Source organism: Ctenocephalides felis, unplaced genomic scaffold (genome assembly GCF_003426905.1).
Source record: "Ctenocephalides felis isolate EL2017-DRISC unplaced genomic scaffold, ASM342690v1 CF-g0.4_SCAFFOLD_03572, whole genome shotgun sequence".
NCBI lineage: Eukaryota > Metazoa > Arthropoda > Insecta > Siphonaptera > Pulicidae > Ctenocephalides > Ctenocephalides felis.
Window position 1 is genome coordinate 32,991,653 of NW_020539726.1, and position 19,546 is coordinate 33,011,198.

The window sequence follows — 19,546 nt, forward strand, 5'->3', positions numbered from 1 at the left end:
TAGAAATATTTTACTAAAAAAATGAACAGATGAATCTATATTTTTACTAATAAATAAATAGATACAAATTTAATATGTAACTTGGGATTGCAAAATTAATAACGTTTTCAATTCATAGGTACTTGTTAATCATTTTTATAACTAATAGTTTAGAAATCTTGTGTAAAACAAATAATAGTAAAAGGATACGTTAAAAAAATTCAAACATAAAATTAACAAAATGTGAGTAGTATTTTTTCAAGACAATAAAAGTAATCGTGTTGATTTTACAAAATTTTAAATAGTAACTTCACACGAATTACTTCTAACTTCACTCTAATATTTCGTAAAAAGTTGCAAGAAACATTTTATTATTTTAAATTCTAAATATATTTCATAATTTTTAATTTCTATAATTTTTCTATAATTTTTTAAATTCCAAATATAATTCTAAATACATATTTTATGTCTATTTATTATAAAGTAAAACCCTTTTCAAAAAAACAGATTTTATAATGTGTATATTCATGAAAGAAGTTTGAACTGATATATATTAATATAAATTAAACTTTTTCACTAATAACTAAATATAGAGTAATTTGCGTTCACGTTCTTAATTTATTGCTAATTTCAATGTCAAAATACAATAAATAAAAAGAAAATTGATGAGCAAATTTTATTTAAAACTATGAGTTTAAAATTAACTATAATGAATGAACGAAAATAATATTTCTCATTTCTATTTATAATTAATAATTTATTATTATTATTATTTATTATTTCATTTATAATTTATTATTCAACTTATCCATATAATAAACTTCAACTTATCTATGTAATATAAATATGAAAATGTGAATTAAATCGTGCAAGAAAATGTTTTAAATTCAATTTCAAATTTGAAATTGAGACAAAAAATTTCAGAAAGCAACCGTTTATAAAAAGCATTTTTGGTAAGCATATTGATAAAGGTTCGAAATGATATTTAATATTATTAATTACAGCTATTTTATTATTGAGATATTGTTAATATAAAAATTTTTGGAAAATGGAGGGAATAATGAAAAAAATAAAATTATATTACTGAATTGCTTTAAATTCAATTTCAAGATTAAAATTAAAAAAAAAGGATTTTTGTTAAGCATTTTGATAGAGACTTGAAATGTAATTTATTATTATTAATTACAACTTTTTTATTATAATAATGAAAACTTTTGGGAAAGTTAAAAATGAAGGAAACAATGAAACAAATAAAATTCTCTTACTGTTTTAAATTCTATATACCTTTAACCACTTAAAAGTTCAAAATAAAGAGAATAGAAAAAAATTTTTATATAGTGCTTCAAATTCTAAATATGTTTCACATCTAATTTAACTTATCTGTGAATTATACTAAAAATATGATAGCAGCAATATTTTGCACATTTATGTAGATGCAACTCTACACGATTCTGCAAAAGTGTCATTTTAAAATTTTCCCAGATGTTATAAAATCTAGTAAATAATACTTCACTTAGTAGTGATGGACATCCATTTTAAAATCAAAATACTTCCAACGTCTCTTTATTACTAGCGAAAAATCTCACAACGCTGACACCTTTTTGCATAAAGTACTTCAAGCAAGATCTTTAGTTTTTAGTCCTCCTCGGTTTCTATCTTTTCCTTGATGGGAAATATTGAAAAAAATGATCATTTTCCATCTTATTTATTGAAATATACGAGCAACCACTACTAGTTCACTATCCAGTCGTCGCTTTAAAGCCGGACTATGCTAAGAAAGCATTCTCGAAAAACTTCGCTCTTCCATCTAGGCACATCCCCTTGAGCTTTTCGTCCTAGAAAGTCATAGGATTTTCATCACAGGGGGATAGTAGATGGAAATGTGGTACTTGATGTCGGGAAACCCCCTCTAGCTATTGTGTCGTCGGCCTGAAAAGCTCCGATGAAAATACACCGAACGCTATCTCTTGTATTAAACTTCTAGGGTGAAAAACTCAAAAACCAGTACACCAAACCCAACCAAATTTTTACTGATACTAGCTAATAATATTGATCACCTTTGTACCAAATTTCAGCACCCCCACATAAATACTTTCCCTGTAATTTAAATTTCCCTCCAACTTTATTTCTGAATCGTACTGCCTCAGAATTCTGTTCGTTATGGGGCGAATGTTCCCATGAAGTAGGGAATTTACAACCCCTATGTAGGGTGTGTTGCTAAAGTTGGTACTTTGTCGACGTTTCCTGAGACCCCATTCCTTTGACTGGGAGGGTTTGTATGCCATCTACGGCAATGGAGCACCCTACGGCCCCCTGTAAGACCCCCATGGAAGAAACTCCCTATGTTATGTAGGGTGAAATAGATGCAAATGTATGGTTTGAAGATGTTTATAGATAGTTGTAGATTGAAATAATTTATGTCAGTTTTTAATTTTTTTGGGTCTTATTAAATTTTTGAAAAATGTTTTCACCACCTTTTTGCTATTTACTAATTTTAAGTATTCATAAATATATCCAGTATTCAAAATAGGTGAATATCTTGGCTTTTTCTGATGCTATACAATTTATAAATAACAAATCTTAAAAAAATTAATGAATAAGGGCAGTATCAAAAAGAGGATAAGTGTCAAAATAATTGTGATGAATCATTTGAAATAAAACTAGAAAAATTGTCTTCACTTTATTTGCTTTTTAAATTAAAGCTTATATAATGAAAACTGAAGCTGTCTATTTTTGTTTGACAGTCAAGTAGTTTCTATGTAATTAACAAATGAAACTGTATTAAGTGGAGCAAAATAAGCATAAATGCACATTTTAAAGATATTAATAAATTGCTGTAAAATGAATTATTTTTAACTTTCCGTTTTGTAAATTATAATAATTGCAAAAATTTTTTTTAATCTTCATGTTTCAAAGGTTTCTGATAAGTTTGAACAAAGAATGTATGTAATAATGTGTATGCGTATATGTTTAGGTTCAATTTTTGTGCACGTTTTCGATTTGAATGATTCAAAAAGCATTTGATTTGTATTGACGAGAAGACTTGCAAATTAGTTTTTGTGAAAGGCAGGTTCAGCCGTTTCGGAGAGTAAAAAAATTAGCAGTTTTTGGATAAACGGAGCGTCCGATTAGAATGATTCAATAAATAAAAAGTTTTTGGGGAAAGCAACGGTTTCAAAATTTTGAAAAACTATGTAAAATTCCTATAAAATTCAAGATTTTGATTTTTTCAATGTTTAGAAATTTTTCAGAATTTTCTAAAAATTTCAAAATTTTATAAATTCTTAGTGTGTTTTTATCACTATTTTTTTTTTCAAATTGAAACTTGAAGTTTATAAACTGATTTCAAAGTTGATTAACTTTGCATTAACAATCCGTTTTTTTGAAATTAATGCTTTAAATTTTTATCAAATTATTTGGATGCTTGGAGTACAATTTTGTCAAGGTCTTTTAGGAACAAAAAATTAGTGATATCAAAAAAATATAAAACCCAATGTACTATTTAAAGAGTTTTATAAATAATTACAAATTGATGAAGAAATATATTCGACACATTTGATAGATATTCCTCGAAAAAGTTCTGCGATATTTTGTTTATTTCTAAGTTTTGATTTTTTTTAACATTCAAATGAAAGTTTGAAGGTCTTCATCAGAAAACTCGATTTGAATTTTAATGATCTAAACGTTTTTAATGAAACGAAAATCAAATCGCTAAACTTTTTTGAAACTTCACTTTTTGAACTTGTTTTTCTTGTTTCTAGAATTAAAAGTTACATTCGTCATGGTTTGCGGATGGTTAGGATAGAATTTTGTTAAGAACGACACACACCGTTTCTGAGATTTATAAAAAAAATGCATATTTTTAATTAACACTCGATAGATTTTTTTCCTTTTGATTTTTTCCTAATAGTTTTATGTTAATCTTATAAATACAATTAAAATATGTTTATCAATTTCCCGAAGTTAAAATATTTAACTTCTTTATATTAATTTATTTTATTTATATTGAAATATTTCAAAAATGTTTAATTGTCTAAAATGTAATATGTTATTGGTTATTGTTAATGTTATTCTCAATTTCCCAAAAGAGAAGTTTTGTTTTCGCAAAAAAACCCGAATCGAATGAAAATTGATCAAAAAAAAATGTTACGATTTTGATAAAATTTTGTATAACCATAGATTACATAGCTTGAAATAACATGCTTAAATATTATTGATCTAAAATAAGCGGTTGAATTATAAAAAAATCGTCAAAATTTGAAGTTGCGCCTCGCGCTTCGGCGATTCTAATCAGAATCTGTACCAAAGCATATGTAAATGCCATATTTTATAAGTTATTACTGATTACAGTTTACTTAAATAAATTACATTTTTATAGGACGAAATAGATGAAATAAAATATGTTGAAAAAATTTATATAATTTAAACGATTACAGATATAATAAGTATATTTGATGGGAGATAGTAAGGCAAAAATTTTTCCTCCCACATAATATTGTTGACAAAAAAAAAAGTGTATATGAGTAATGTGTTAGAAAAAAATATGTTAGGAAGACATTAATTGGAAATAGTATAGATTAGTAAAAAAAAATTTAATATCGAAATGATCAGTTGATTTCTGAAAAAACCTGAATATCTAAATCTTAATTCTTTTTGATTATGCATACGTATAGAGAAGTTCATACGATTTGCGTCAAGGCTAAATGATACTTTCAACTAGTTCAAAAATATTTTCTTCAAGCAACAATTCAGTATGCACAAGTATCCTTCACCAAATCGTCATATCTCTTTAAACAACACCTCAAAATTATCTAACAGTACCCCTGTTTCCCCTAGATCGTGCACCGGCGGCGGGCGCCCGAGTAAAGCCGTCGGTGGAGCACGGGTCTAGGATTCTGCGAGAGCGCCCAGGAAACCTAGCTGGGCACATGTATATATATATATATATATATATATATATATATATATATATATTATGTGGACTATATGGACTATGGACGTGCAGAGTTGTTCTCTACTACTATGCTGATGCTTTTGGGCCGTTTCGAGACCCAAATTTCTCAAGATTAGAGTTTCCAGACTGCATTCGCAATTTAGATAGGTGCGCTTAGTGTTTCAAGCTAAATTTTAACACGGATAGGAAAAGACCACGAAATGGTAAAGTAGAAGACTTTCATGAACATTTGTTTAAGATAAGACAAAAATAGTCATCAGTGCTTTTTTATATGTAAAAAGGTCATATAAGCCGGAGCTGGGCTAGAAGGTCAGCGGATATTTTATAAATTTGAGATGTTAACTTTAGGTTTTAATTCAAAGTTATTATATTTATTATAACTAATTTAAGATTTTTGAATCGAACTATTTTTTTCCATCATTGAGTTCAAAATCGCATTTTAAAAATTATAGTTAACTTGTAAAAATATATAAAATTTCTACAAATTATATTCAAATATAATATCCATGATAAAAATTTAATTTTCAGTTATTGAACATTCAATTAATTGTCAATAACAAATAAGCCAAATTGCATCATTTGTTTAAAATATAATTGCGTATGTAATTTGAAATTTATTTAACATTTCATAATTGAATTATTTAACCACTACCGATATTTCCATTTGAAAGTACAGGGCAGAAGATGTGTAACCAGCCATAACTTGATTCTTATGACTTTCCTATCGGGAGAAAATCGGCAATGTTTGAAAATTCATTAAAAAAGTATTTTCTTTTGTTGTTAGCTTTTTTTGGCAGTGAGCACTGTTGTTTAGTTTACGAGACCTTAATATAATATAAACCAATATAAAGGTATCGGTAATTTTAAGTTAAATTCAACAGTTTTTATTACAACCTCTATACAAGCTTACATTTGGGTGGAGTAAAAAGAACCAACTAAACCTTTAACCTGGCGCAGATGTAAATAATATAAATCAGTAAATAAAAATGAGTAAAAGTTAAATTTTACAGGAGATAAATTAAATAAACAGTTATTCCAACTCTATTGATAAATATTCTGACAAAATACCAGATCTAGGTTATATGCAGTGTTGTCTTTGCAAAAAAGACTTTTTTGTACCCATGACATTTATATTTCGCATTGGTTGAATACTGTAGCTATTATTTTGCAAAATCCCTTTAAAATTAAAAATAAGATATTAAACCTGTTTGCCTTTTGGCTGTACCGTTTTACTCCGCCTACGGGGTAAAAAGATCCTGGTGACAAATTTTTGAAAAACAGCAAAAAAACACATTTCTACAATGTTGAATTAGCTGGGAGTTTCACTGGACATAGTCAGATAGTTGTTAGTTTGATATGTGTTATTTGTTGTGATATAATTGGTTTGGTTTTTGTAATATAATTGCTCAAAATCAATTTGAACCCTTGTGTCTCGCCCAAGTTACCTTATTTTGAGATTGTAATGTAAAAATACAGTTTTTTTGTATTTTTTTAAAAAGATTTTATCTGTATTCCAACGTTTTATATTTAAATCAACAGCTACTATTTATTTTTACAGAAATAATCTAAAAATTTATAAGACGTTGTAAAATGTCTTGTATATTTTATAAATTACCTAATCCATATATTCTAACTGTACTCTGTATTTTAACTGTACATTTTTTAATTATTTAAAATATTAAGATTTGAGGCAATAATATTTTCATAAGCCTTTCAAAAAAGAAATATTTCATGATCGTTTTTGAGATTTCAAAAATGTATTGTATATTTTAAAAATTAACTGAAGCAAATATTCTAGCTTTTATAGATGTATACCTTAAATTTCAAGTTTTAGCTCCATAATAATATCTTAAGATTGTAGGAAATATAATTGTATAAATTTAAATTTCTTGATTTTCTATAATTTTTATAATTCAAAAATCTAACTAGTTGGTTTGGTATTTAGCCTTGAGGCAAGTTACATGAACTTCCCGATATGTGTAAATAATCGACTTAATAAAAAAAAATGTGTAAATAATATTCTTTATCAATCCTACTTTGAAAAAAACGATAATTTTAGCAAACTTTGACGAATTTGTAAAATTAAACTACTTGTCGTAAGGCCATAATATTACAGTAAGTTCTATAAGACCATGATGTATATCGCCAAAAAAGTGCCATGAAAATCGGCTTAAATTTTTTTTCAACAGTTAATTACAAGAAAATTAATCAGTATCATTCCCAACTAATATCTTTCGAACAGTTTTTGATTTTTTGAAATCGGTTCGGTAGGATGAGCTTAAATGTCGACGAAAATTTAACACCTTTTTCCAACAGTTAATTACAAGAAAACGGCGCGGTAGATTTTCATCTAAAACTAATCAGCGTCATTCCCAACTAATATCTTTCGAACAGTTTTTGATTTTTTAAAATCGGTTCGGTAGGATGAGCTTAAATGTGTACGAAAAGTTTTTTCAAATTACAAAGAAACGGCTTGTCAGATCGTTGCACAAAATTGACAAACGATAGTCCTCACCGAAATACATCAAATGGTTTTTAAATTTCTAAAATCGGTTCAGGCGTTTTTGAGAAAACGTCGATCAAAAGTCTAATTTTGACAAATGCCAAAAAGACCATACTGATTTTTGCAAACTTTGACGAATTTTTAAAGCTGAACCAGTTGTCGTAGGGCCGTAATATTTTAGTATGATCTAGAAGACTATGGTATCTACCGTCAAAAAAATAATTATAAAAATCATCGAAATTTTTTTTTTTTAAACTTTATTACAAGAAAACGGCCCGGCCGATCTCTACCAAAAACTAATCAGCACGATTCCAACCAATATCTTTCGAACGGTTTTTGAATTTTCAAAATCGATTCAGAATTGCGGGCTAAAACGTAGACGAAAAATTTTTCACTTTTCTGCCATTTATAAAGAAACGGCTTGGCCGATCGTCGCACAAAACTGACAAACAATAGTTCTCGTCGAGATACATCGAATGGCTTTTAAATTTTTGAAATCGACCCAGCCGTTTTCGAGAAAACGTCGATTTACGGCAAAAAATCTGTTCACATACACACACACACACACACACACACACACACATACACACACACATACTTTTTCCAAATTTGGTCTCATTCGATTCAGAATGGCTTGAAACGTCGAGAAAACATAAAATTAGCGAATCGGATTTTTTGATGAAAACATAAACTTCTCCTTCGGGAAGTTAATAACTAATGTGACAAATTAAAGACGTTTGATATTTAATAAATTGTATATTTAAATCCCGGCTAAAATAGTTTCAATTTAATATTATTAAATATCCACAAAAATGCATCAACAAAATAGTTCTGCCAACTAACAATATTTATACTAACAATAAGTAAAGAATTCTCTACCATTTTTTAAATTTCTTTTTGCAAAACAGATTTTCAGCTTCAATAGACAATTCAACTATTGGATATTTTATATTTTGGTTCAATTTCATGATCCTTTATATTCTTTATGTGCTACAAAATAAACATTAAACCAAAAAAAATTACTAACCTACTGAAAATAATTACACACCCTAAAATACATTATATTTATGATACTATAATATTAAAAAAATTCAAAATAATCATTCCAAATAAAAACAGAGTGTTAAAAAACTTAGCAAATATAACAAAATTCTTTTAATTAAAATAGTTTTAATTAAATATTATGGTAATAATTGAAATTGTTCAAATAAATAAAAAAGTATTCAAATTATTATATTGTAGAATATCAAAACTAACAAGATAACTAGTTAAAACTTTGCCCTATAATCTGCCAAAGTTGTCCAAACAAATTCAAGCAAATTGAATAACTTATCGCTTCTCTTCATATATATATATATATATACATATATATATAAATATTTACCAATAATTTATAAAAAATAAAATTTTCCTTAAAAACTATCCTTTACAATTTCCATTATCATTGGGAAATGTAATAAAGTATTCTACGCCACCAAAAGCCGTCACCTCATTATCAATCAGTCTATTATTACGATTGATATGAATAAATATTCATATGCGGTCGTTAATTAAAACTTTTTTTCCCCATTTTTATTTTCATCCCAAAAAAAAAAACTACGACGGAAGCGTCGAGGTACATCCCCTTTAAGCGGACGCCCTATTTCATGCGAAACACCGCGTCGGAAAGGGCCGAAATAGGGGAAAAATGATATAAACTAGTTGTAAGTGGTATTTGGCCTTAAGGGAAGTTTCATGAACTTTCTTTGATATATGTGATAATTGACTTGAGAAACCAAAATTGAGATTTAGATATTTAGATAAATAGATTTTTAAATGATTATTTCGAAAATAAAGTTTTTGCTTTGAATTAAATCTGAACATTGCCATTTCCAATTCAATTTTCTCAAACACATTTATAATGTCGTAATTATATTAATTATATTGCACAAACACGTGCTTGTATGTCCTAAAATTATACCCCATTATTCCAAATTTTAATTAAATTGTTTATTTCAAACAATTTTCATAGGACTGTTTAGTGCATGAACTTTATCGTCATTTTAAATTTTATTAAAAACGTCGAAACATTTTTTTACAAAAAACCTAAAAAATTATTTTATGATATTTCAAGCATCTGTTATAAAAAAATACTGGAACGATTACATATATCAAATACGTAGTTTTTGATATTATTTAATAATTTAAATTAATGGTAACATTTTTTACACAACTAGAAGTTTTGTAGGCTGCTCGTTAGGTGACACATATATAAAAAAAATATTTAGATAATTATTAATTTATTTTTATGAACAATGCACAAAATCGTAGTCTTGAGATAGCAAGATTTTTGTGAAAACTGTTTCAAAAAATCACTTATTTGCTAATTCCAAAGAAATGCCTTGCCCGATCGTTTCACAAACCTCAGGTTTTTTGCGGCTTTGATAAATTTTTATAATTAAACTACTTGTCGTAGAGCCGTACTATTTTAGTATGTCCTTTAGGGCCTTAATATTTATCAACATAAAAAGTTTCATCAAAGTCGTCCAATTTTCTGGACGTTTATAAAGAAACGGCTCGGCTGATCGCCCCACAAATTTGATAAACAATAGTCCTTATCGAAATACATCGAATGGCTTTTAAATTTATAAAACTGGTCTAGCCGTTTTTGAGGAAACTTGGACGAAAGGTTAAAAATCATCTCTCTCACACACATACTTTTTTCAAATTTGTTCTCACGCGATACAAAATGACTTGAAACGTCGAGAAAACATAAAATTTGCAAATCAGATTTTTTTATGAAAACTTAAGCATCTCCTTGGGGAAGTTAAAACATTGGCAATGTGTGGTTGGTTATATATTTTGTCCTCTACTTTGAAATGATATACTGTTCTCGTTAATACTGTAAAACCAAAAATTCTAGCAACAAACCAAATATTTTCTTTAATAAATTGGCAATGTGATAGCTTATTACATATCTTTTGCACTTCACTTTGAATTAGTATCATTGAAAAATAGTATACACAAAATGTGTACAGATTATTAAAATCTCTATCTGATAATTTGATGTACATATGTTCAATAAACATTTTTGACCGCCAAATGACATTTTTTTAACCAAATTTTATTTAGAATTCATTTTTATTAAAATCGGATGCTTCGTTCTCTTAAAAACTCAGTTACCGTTTTTGGCACTTTTTGTCCCGTATCTTTGGAACGGCTAGAACTGCCTTCATCAAAAACTAATGAGCACGTCTCCTGATCAATACGAATCGAATGTTTTATAAATTATCATAATCGGTTGATCCGTGTTCCCGAAATCGTCGACGAAAATTTGTATCAGCACACACACACCTACACACATACACGCATACATCAATTTTTTCTAAAGTATGCCAAAATATTCAGAAACCTCTAAAACGTGAAGATATATAAAAATTTTCGTTTTCGATTTTTTTTATTACTATAACTTACCCTACGGGAAGTTAACTATAATGGTGTATGACATCGTGTCTTAAGGCAAATTGTTCAAACTTCCCATATCAAAAATATTTTTTTTTAAAAAATTACTTTTTTGTTTAAACTAGTGATGGGCGTTGAAACAACGAACGGTTATTTTCAACCGTTTCTTCTTCGTTAACTAACTAACCGTTTCGTCGCAACGAAATAACTGGTTGAAAATCAACTGGTTTCAAAGTAGTTGAAAACATGACGGCCAGTTAGTTATTCAACGATATAGAAATTCGTTCTTTGCGACGAAACGTTGTCAAAAACGAACGTATGCAGGTACCTAAAACCTAGGTTTGACGCCAGAAAGGATCAACTAATACTATGAAAATCGCTTATTGTTAGGCTACTGCTATTATAATATTGCAGATGTCCGGGTATATATTAAAAGAAACTTGCAACATGAGCCAAATCGTTTAATTTTAGAAAATCAATTACATTCATCATAGTTTTCAATGGTTAATATTTTTTCATAAAATTCTCATAGCATTTGTCTTGTAATAATTTTTTTAAAATAAACCTGAAAATTGATTTTTTTTTTCATAACTATAACTATATATTTTTATATTGCTATTTTTATATAACATGTAAATTCGATGTTTTAGTATATGGCTTTGCTGTAATGAAAATATTTAAGTTTTTTGAATTAAACCTTAGTATTATTAATAATAAATGTGATATATCTGTGTGTGTGTGTGCGTGTGTAATAAATGTGACAATTCACATTTATTTCTTTTTATTCATCAAATCAGTTGACAACCTCAACTTGAATTTTATAAGAGCAAACTTCATATTACCAACTTTCAATGAAATAGTTATTTCAACTATCAGTTTCTTAACGTTGCCAGCGTTGAATCGTTAAAAATAACTAATAGTTGAAAAATAACTAGTTATTTAACTAGTTGACGAAACCCCGATAACCGTTTCGTTTCGTTGACGGAAAAACCGTCAACGACCCACCTCTAGTTTAAACCTTAAAATATTTAATACTTGAGAATTTTGAAAATTTTGAATAAAAATTTACTTTTTTGAAAAAAATATATTTTTATATTTTGAAATATTTTGAACTTTTTTTAAAACAATCGTGCTGCTTTATTTAGATGCATTGAGAAAAATTATCGAAGCGCATAGGCGCCGCGTCGCAGTCTAACAGCTAGACCTGCCTTTGTAAAAACTAATCAGCACGTCTCTTTATCAATACGAATCGAATGTTTTTTAAATCATTCAAACCGATTGATCCGTGTTCCCGAAATTGTCGACGAAAATGTGTATCCGAACACACACACACATACACACACACATACACCTCACGTGATTAATGGACGCCCTCTTATGGGAAATTAAAAAAGTTAGAAGGAAAATAAAGTTACAAGAAATGTTATAAATAAATACTTAGATAGTGAAAGATCGCATGCACTGTATAAAAATAGTGCATGTGATAAATATAAAAAAAATCATATTTTCCCAGATTTTCATTCACTCCGTCCCTGTTTGCCATATCCCGTAGCGCACCGCCGTACCGCCGTAGCGCCACGGCCCGTACCGTCGCTTTAAAGCCGACCTGCTCACTAGTCACGAACTGCGGCACACAGCCAACATTCGCATCGTTCCCATCGTTCGCATCGCACGGCCGACTCTCGTATCCCCAAACCCTCCGACTCGTCGCCCCCCCAGTACGGCACGTAGCGAGAGATGGCCTGGGGGCTACAGCCGGCCGCCCCTTCCGACCGAGTGTCGATGGGTTTGAGGACACCCGGGTGGGCGCTATGAAACGCCACACCAGAGCGAAGCGCCCGGCGCTAGGCCCCCAGAGCGAGTGGGGTGCTGGAGGGCGGTTTGAAAGCGACGGCGGTTGGGGCGCGCGTGCGGCCGATGAGAATCGCAGACTACGTATATGTGGATATATGGACGTGTATGGGCTATGTGTATGGTGAGAATATGTGCGGTGTGGGTTGGATTTTTTGGAAAAATTAATAAAAATGATGCGAAACTAGTGGTGTATGGCATCATGCCTTAAGGCAAATTGCTGGAACTACCTCTATCGTAATAAAATGTTCGAGGAGTTTCAAATGTTTTCAACAGACAATACTGTAACTTTCGTGATTCATATTTTATAATTTTTAGAAAAAATAATAAAAATAATTCGAAACTAGTGGTGCATGGTATAGTACATTAAGGCAAATTGCTGATACTTCCCATACTGTAATAAAATGTTCGAGAAATTTTAAATGTTTTCAAACAGACAATACTGTAACTTTCGTTATTCATATTTTATAAACAAAATATAAGGGCTTATAAATTAGATGACGACTTTCTCTATGTTTACATAAAAAGTAATTGAACAAAACTATTTTTTTTAACAATTTACAAAATTTTATTTTTTTATAGGTAAAAACGAAAATACATTAATGTATATATAATAACTAGCAAAAAATATATAACTATAAAACCAATATATAATTTGTCAGTGCATAAAATGTCTATTATATTATTTTGTACATGACTCATGAATTTAAAGCAATTTAAATACATTTTTCATTGCTTTGATGAAAACATTTCTCAATTAATAGCAAATTTTGTAAAAATGTAATATAAAATAAATATGGATCATCAAATTAAGTAATAAATAAAAGTAAGTAAGTCTAACAAGAATAAATAAAAATTATTGTATTAAACTGGAGTTAGAATGTAGGAACTTAAGAATTATATAAACTGATTTGCAAAGTTAAAATTATTTATTTCAAGTATATAACAGAGCTTTAGAATTACATATAATTAGCAACTAGCATATAATTAAAATTCAAATCATTTTCGATATTCTAAAAAAAATTTAGAAAGTAATAAAAAGTGTTGCCTTTTTTTCCTTACCCAAAAACTAATAGTTACTTCACAATGTCAACACATTCGAATCGGATACTTTGATTTTCAAAAAAACTCTAATTTTCAGCACTTCTTGGTTTAATTTTCTTCATGATAAACTTAGAATGAATAAATATTAGCAACTTGAACCAGGCAGTCAAAAAGTTATGCTTTCATATTTTTTACTAACTTTTGTAAAATTGATAATAAAGGCTTGAAATAATGAATGTGAGAGACTATTTCAACACGTCTTTGGAATTTTTCATTCGGCAAAATAGTTTTCAATAAACATGTTAGATATATGTATATATATATATATATATATATCATATACATATATTGGACAGGTAATTGGAATTTTATTTTCAAGTAATTGCCTAAAAATATTCAATTTAAACCTATACTAAAACAATAGATCTAAGTCGGGGACAAATATTGCTTTTAGAAAAACCCGGGACACATGATGAAAATACTACGAACGTCATGGTATTTTCAATTTTGATAAATTTGATTAAATAATATTAATTTCAAATAATATAGTTTAAATGAACACTTTGTTTACTCTTTGCAATTAAGCGTAAATTTAGCTAACTCATAGATATAGAATAAATTTTATATGTAACAAAATTACTGAGTAATAATGTACAATGCTGTGAATTAATGCTTTCGGTTTTTTATATTGTATTGAAATATAGTGTAAAAATGCATTATAGATATTTTAAAAGTTTTTAAATATTATTCATTGAAAACAAATTTTAGTGTAAAAATGCGTTATAGATATTTTTAATGTTTTTAAAGATTATTCATTGGTAACAAATTTAAAGTGTTACTAATCAACTTCTATACAATTCAAAGCTAACTTAGATATTATATGAATATTAAAATATTTTATATATTTAAAAATAAAACCGTTCTCCTTGGTACTTGAATAAAACTTTTATTTATTAAATTTGCAAAAATGTACTGTCTATAATATTTTACGAAATAAAATCGCAAAAAATGCTAGGCTTCGTGTTTGATAAAATAAGCATTCGATTTGAATAATGCATTTTACAATATTTGAAGAGATGTATTTTGCACATGAACATCCATTACATATTTTGTTAAACATTGTTTCAAATTATAAATGAATGTAACTATAAATTATATCATTTGGTTTATTTGTATGCAGTGTAAAATTTTCCGTCTACGTTTTGAATCGATTTTGAAAACTCAAAAACTGTTCATAAGTTGGTAGTGAATCGCGTTGATTAGTTTTTGATTAATATAAGCCGGGCCATTTCTAAAATGCTGAAAAAACTTTTGGGCAATTATTATGTATGGTCATAATACTAAATATACTAAAATTTTACAGCTCTACGACAAGTGATTTATTTTAGAAAGTTATCAGAGTTTGAAAAAGTATGATAAGTCCACATTTGTCTTTAAAGTACCTTTTTTGATATGGTGAGTCAAAATTTGAATTTTGTCAACGTTTTTTCAGAAACGGCTGAAGAGATTTCACAAATTTAAAAACCAGGAAAAAATGCTTTGTTATAACCGTTTTCGCAAAAATCTTGCTATTTCAAGTTCAAGAATTTGTACATCGTTTGCAAAAAATTATTAATAATTATCTAAATAGATTCTTTATATCTGTGTCACCTAACAATCAGGCTACAAAACTTCTTTAGTCGTGCAAGTATTTTCTTGTAAAATTTTTTCACCAAATAATATGTTGGGTTTCTTAAAAGAAACGCTAAGATGTTTTTTATGAAAATTAACATGGCGATAAAGATCATGCTCTAAACGGAAAATGCACTAAACGGCAAAATGCTACTTACAATTTTTTTTTAATTTTCACCTCTATGCATAAATATAAAGCATTATATCAATTTACTAACTAGTACCCACCAACAGTACCCATCCCTCGCAGGGTTGTGTACGTATATTCTTTCATCTCTCTACTGGCGCTGTTACAACATTACTTTGCCGGGACAGAGAGTTTCCTAAGACACGAATAAGGGGGCCCGCGAGAATGACTGATGAGATACGGGCTAAGAGTAGAGTAGTATAAGGTGCCTACAGAAAGGGGCCCCTCTATCTATCCTTCCTTCCTCCATAAGGGAACACCTCACATCCGATGGGGCAAGCTTTTCTTACAAATGACGAGATTAGAAAATGAAATGAAAAATTGAATATGGGAGCTTTTTAATGCTAGCTAGTTTTGATTTGTGTGGACTAAGAACTGGATTTAAGTGCTAGGTGTGGTGGGTGAATGGAATTTGATGGGTTTTATACGGTGTATTGGAATTTATATGTAGAAGCAATGCAAAACCAATTTGTTTGTGTTTTCTTTGCGCATATAAAATTATAAAACGAATGGCAAGAACTTTTACAAATTTTACAAATTAAGCATATATTATAAGAAAATACTGGCATGATCACATATATCATGAAATTAGTCCCTGATATTATTATATCATTTAAATTAATGTTAACATTTTTTACAAAACTTGAGGAGTTGTATAAACTGTTCATTTACTTTTTCGCTAATACCAAAGTCATTTCTAATTGACTTGTTTGACTTATCAAATAACAAAAACGACTTCTGGCACATATTTTGACTACATATTTTTACAAACTTCGATCAGTTTTTTAAATTAAACTACTTCTCGTAAGGCTGTAATATTTTAGTATGATCTATAAGACTTTGATATATATATCGCCAAAAAAATCTATCTATCGACGTTTCATAAAAATCGGCAAAAATTTTCTACACATCTTCACGTTTCAGAGATCTGTGAAAATTTTGACATACATCAGAAATAATAGATGTGTGTGTGTATGTATTTTGTGTGAATACAATTTTTCATCCACGATTTTGGATCAACATATTTAACACTTCCAAAAAGACATGTCTAGTCGTTTTGGCCATAAAGAGCTAAATGTGCCATAAAAATTGTTTTTGAGCGAACGAAGCATTAGATTTGAATGATTCAAAAAACCTTTTGCTTTGCAATGCCGAAACTATTGTTATTAGGGAAAGCAAAACAAAGCATTTTTATTTGATTTTTTTACAAAAATCAATTTTTGTTGAATATCAAAAATAATTTGGATTTTAATTTTAATTCTAGCTGAAATTCTGAAGCTCACTTATATACTTAAATATTATTTACAATATTTGAAAACAGTCAATATTCCTCGAATATTTTATAATGGTACGGAAAGTTTCAACAATTTGCCTTAAGACACGATGCCATACACAACTAGTTTTTTTTAACTTTTTGAAGAAGCAGTACATGCTTACGCCAGAAAATCTCACGTACTATATTTGTGTTTTCTTGTCGTTTCGAAGTATATTAAAAATTGCAAAACTTATCATCCAAGACTTGCGAATAGAACGTTTAACCAATTTTGAACGTTTAACAGAAGTTTTTGTTATGATAGTCATTAAGACCATGTGTTCTATCATCATAAGTAAATCATCAAGATTGTCAAAAAAAATTTCAACAATTATATAGGTTCGATTTTTAACAAAAGTTATTCACGATTTTCAAATAAAATTTTTCTACTAGTTTTTGAATTTTCAAATTAGCATCATTATTTCTGGCTAAAACGTGAAAGAGTAAATTTGCACTTATTTTGGAATTAAAAAGTCGGGCAATAGTAATCAACGCGACTTATTACCGAATTTTTAATTTGAATTTGAATTTTTGAAATCAGTCCAGCCGTTTACTACAAAACGTAGACGGAAAGTCAAAAATCGGCTCACATACACACACATACACATACTTTTTCCAAACTTGGTCTCAATCGATTCAAAGTGACTTGTAACGTCGAGAAAACATAAAATTAGCTAATCAGATTTTTGGCGAAAACAAAAACATCTCCTTCGGGAAGTTATACTTATGTCTTTACATCCACCTGCTAAGAAACTTTGGAATCAGAAATTAATTTGACCCTTTATATCCTCACATTTTTCTTCTGAACAGTTTGCAATTATTTATAACCGAAGACAATAACGAGATGACATAATGAAAATTAAACTAAAAAAATATTTTACTCTGCTATTTCGGAAAATAACAAAATTGTTCTTAAGAGCTTGATGAATGTAGAAATTAAACATGTACTACATAAGGTGACCATTTGTCCCAAATCGGCCGGAATAGTCCCAATTTTCCGTCTCGGTTTTTTCTAAAAGCAATATCTGTCCTGGATTGTCAGGGATTTTTAAAAATAGTTTGATTGCCGATATTTTTATAAATATATTTCAGCTAGACAACTTGAACCAACGAAATGAGCATATAAGTTTTTAGCTCACCAATACCCCCCCCCCCCCCGCTCTCACACACATTCTAGCCCGTCCCGGATTTCATGCAAAAAATATGGTCACCTTAGTCCTACATCCTTTCCATTGAAAGTCAAAACATTGCATGTCTTCAATATCATCCTCCTCAGAGACTTTAATTCAGGTACAGAGCTATCATAAACTGCTCTTGATGATTTTAGGAGACCTGGCTAGATAAATGTAGAGCTCGATCACATTCCCATCACATCTAAAAATTAAAACCTAAAAAATTACACATCTCCACACCCTCCTCCACCTCTTCTCCCAGCAAACGCGATCTCACGAGCAGCCCCAAACCTCCATCCCTCAGATGACGTCCGCCCCATCCGAACCCACCCGAGCCAGTCTCCTATCCTCGCCGCCCTTCGTTGCCGTCGTAGCACACGTAGCCCGTAGCCCGTAGCTCTCTCGTTGCTGCGATAGTTAGTTCTACGTCTGGCGTAGCACTGGAGGGAATTCCGAAAAGGGTTGCAGATAATGTATAGCCCCGAGCCAGCTAGACGTTTGGTGAGACAGAGTAGTAGGCTATCTAGTCGACTCTGTTTCTCTCGTTTGGGGGCCTCGAAGGGTGCAACGGAAAACACGACGTCGGAATTTGGAGGGTGTGGGCGGAAAGGAATGATGCCGAGATGCCGTACATGTGTGTTGTGTGTGTATATACTCGTAAGTAAGGTTATAGTAGATGTGTCGGCGGAATGGATAGATACGGCCTTAGACTCTTGGCGAGGTTTAATCCTGGTTGCTAAGCTGTGAAACGGGGCTAAATTTAGCATAGTTATTAAACATTTAGTTTAAAAAAAACTATGTTAACGCCAAAAGCCAAGCTTTGGACCGAATAAAATTTATCCTGATTATTGAATATTGATCAATAATTTGATTCATTATTTGTTTGGTTCTATGGGTGCACCTATTTTATTTTGATCGAATTTTCTTGATTATAGCTCTCGACTAATTGGTAGTTATGAAGATATAAAAAATCTATTCAAGGCTCAATTACATTTTTGATACTGAAAACGCGTCTAAAAACTAACCTCCAAATAGCACAAATATCAAAATAACATTAATTTAAATTCACCCATATTTTATTCATAAGTGCAACGCTTCAGTACCTATTATTTTGAACTGCTTAATGGTAACTCTATAGGGCCATATAACATAAAACTTGTAACCGAAAATAGCTTTTACACTTATAGTAACATTTTGTGTGACTTCGACTTAAGATGTGCAATCGGTTAGAGGTCCATTTATTTCTGATTAAAATAATAACTTCTACTTGACTCTGATTTAAGCAATGTCAAAAGTTGCAACATGACATTTTAGTGTGAAAATACTTTTTGAAGTCAATTCTGGGTACTGAGTATAAATTACTGGTCTTATTAAAAATAAACTAATCAGTAGCATTTCGCCTTGAATTTAACTTGAGTTTTATATATTAATT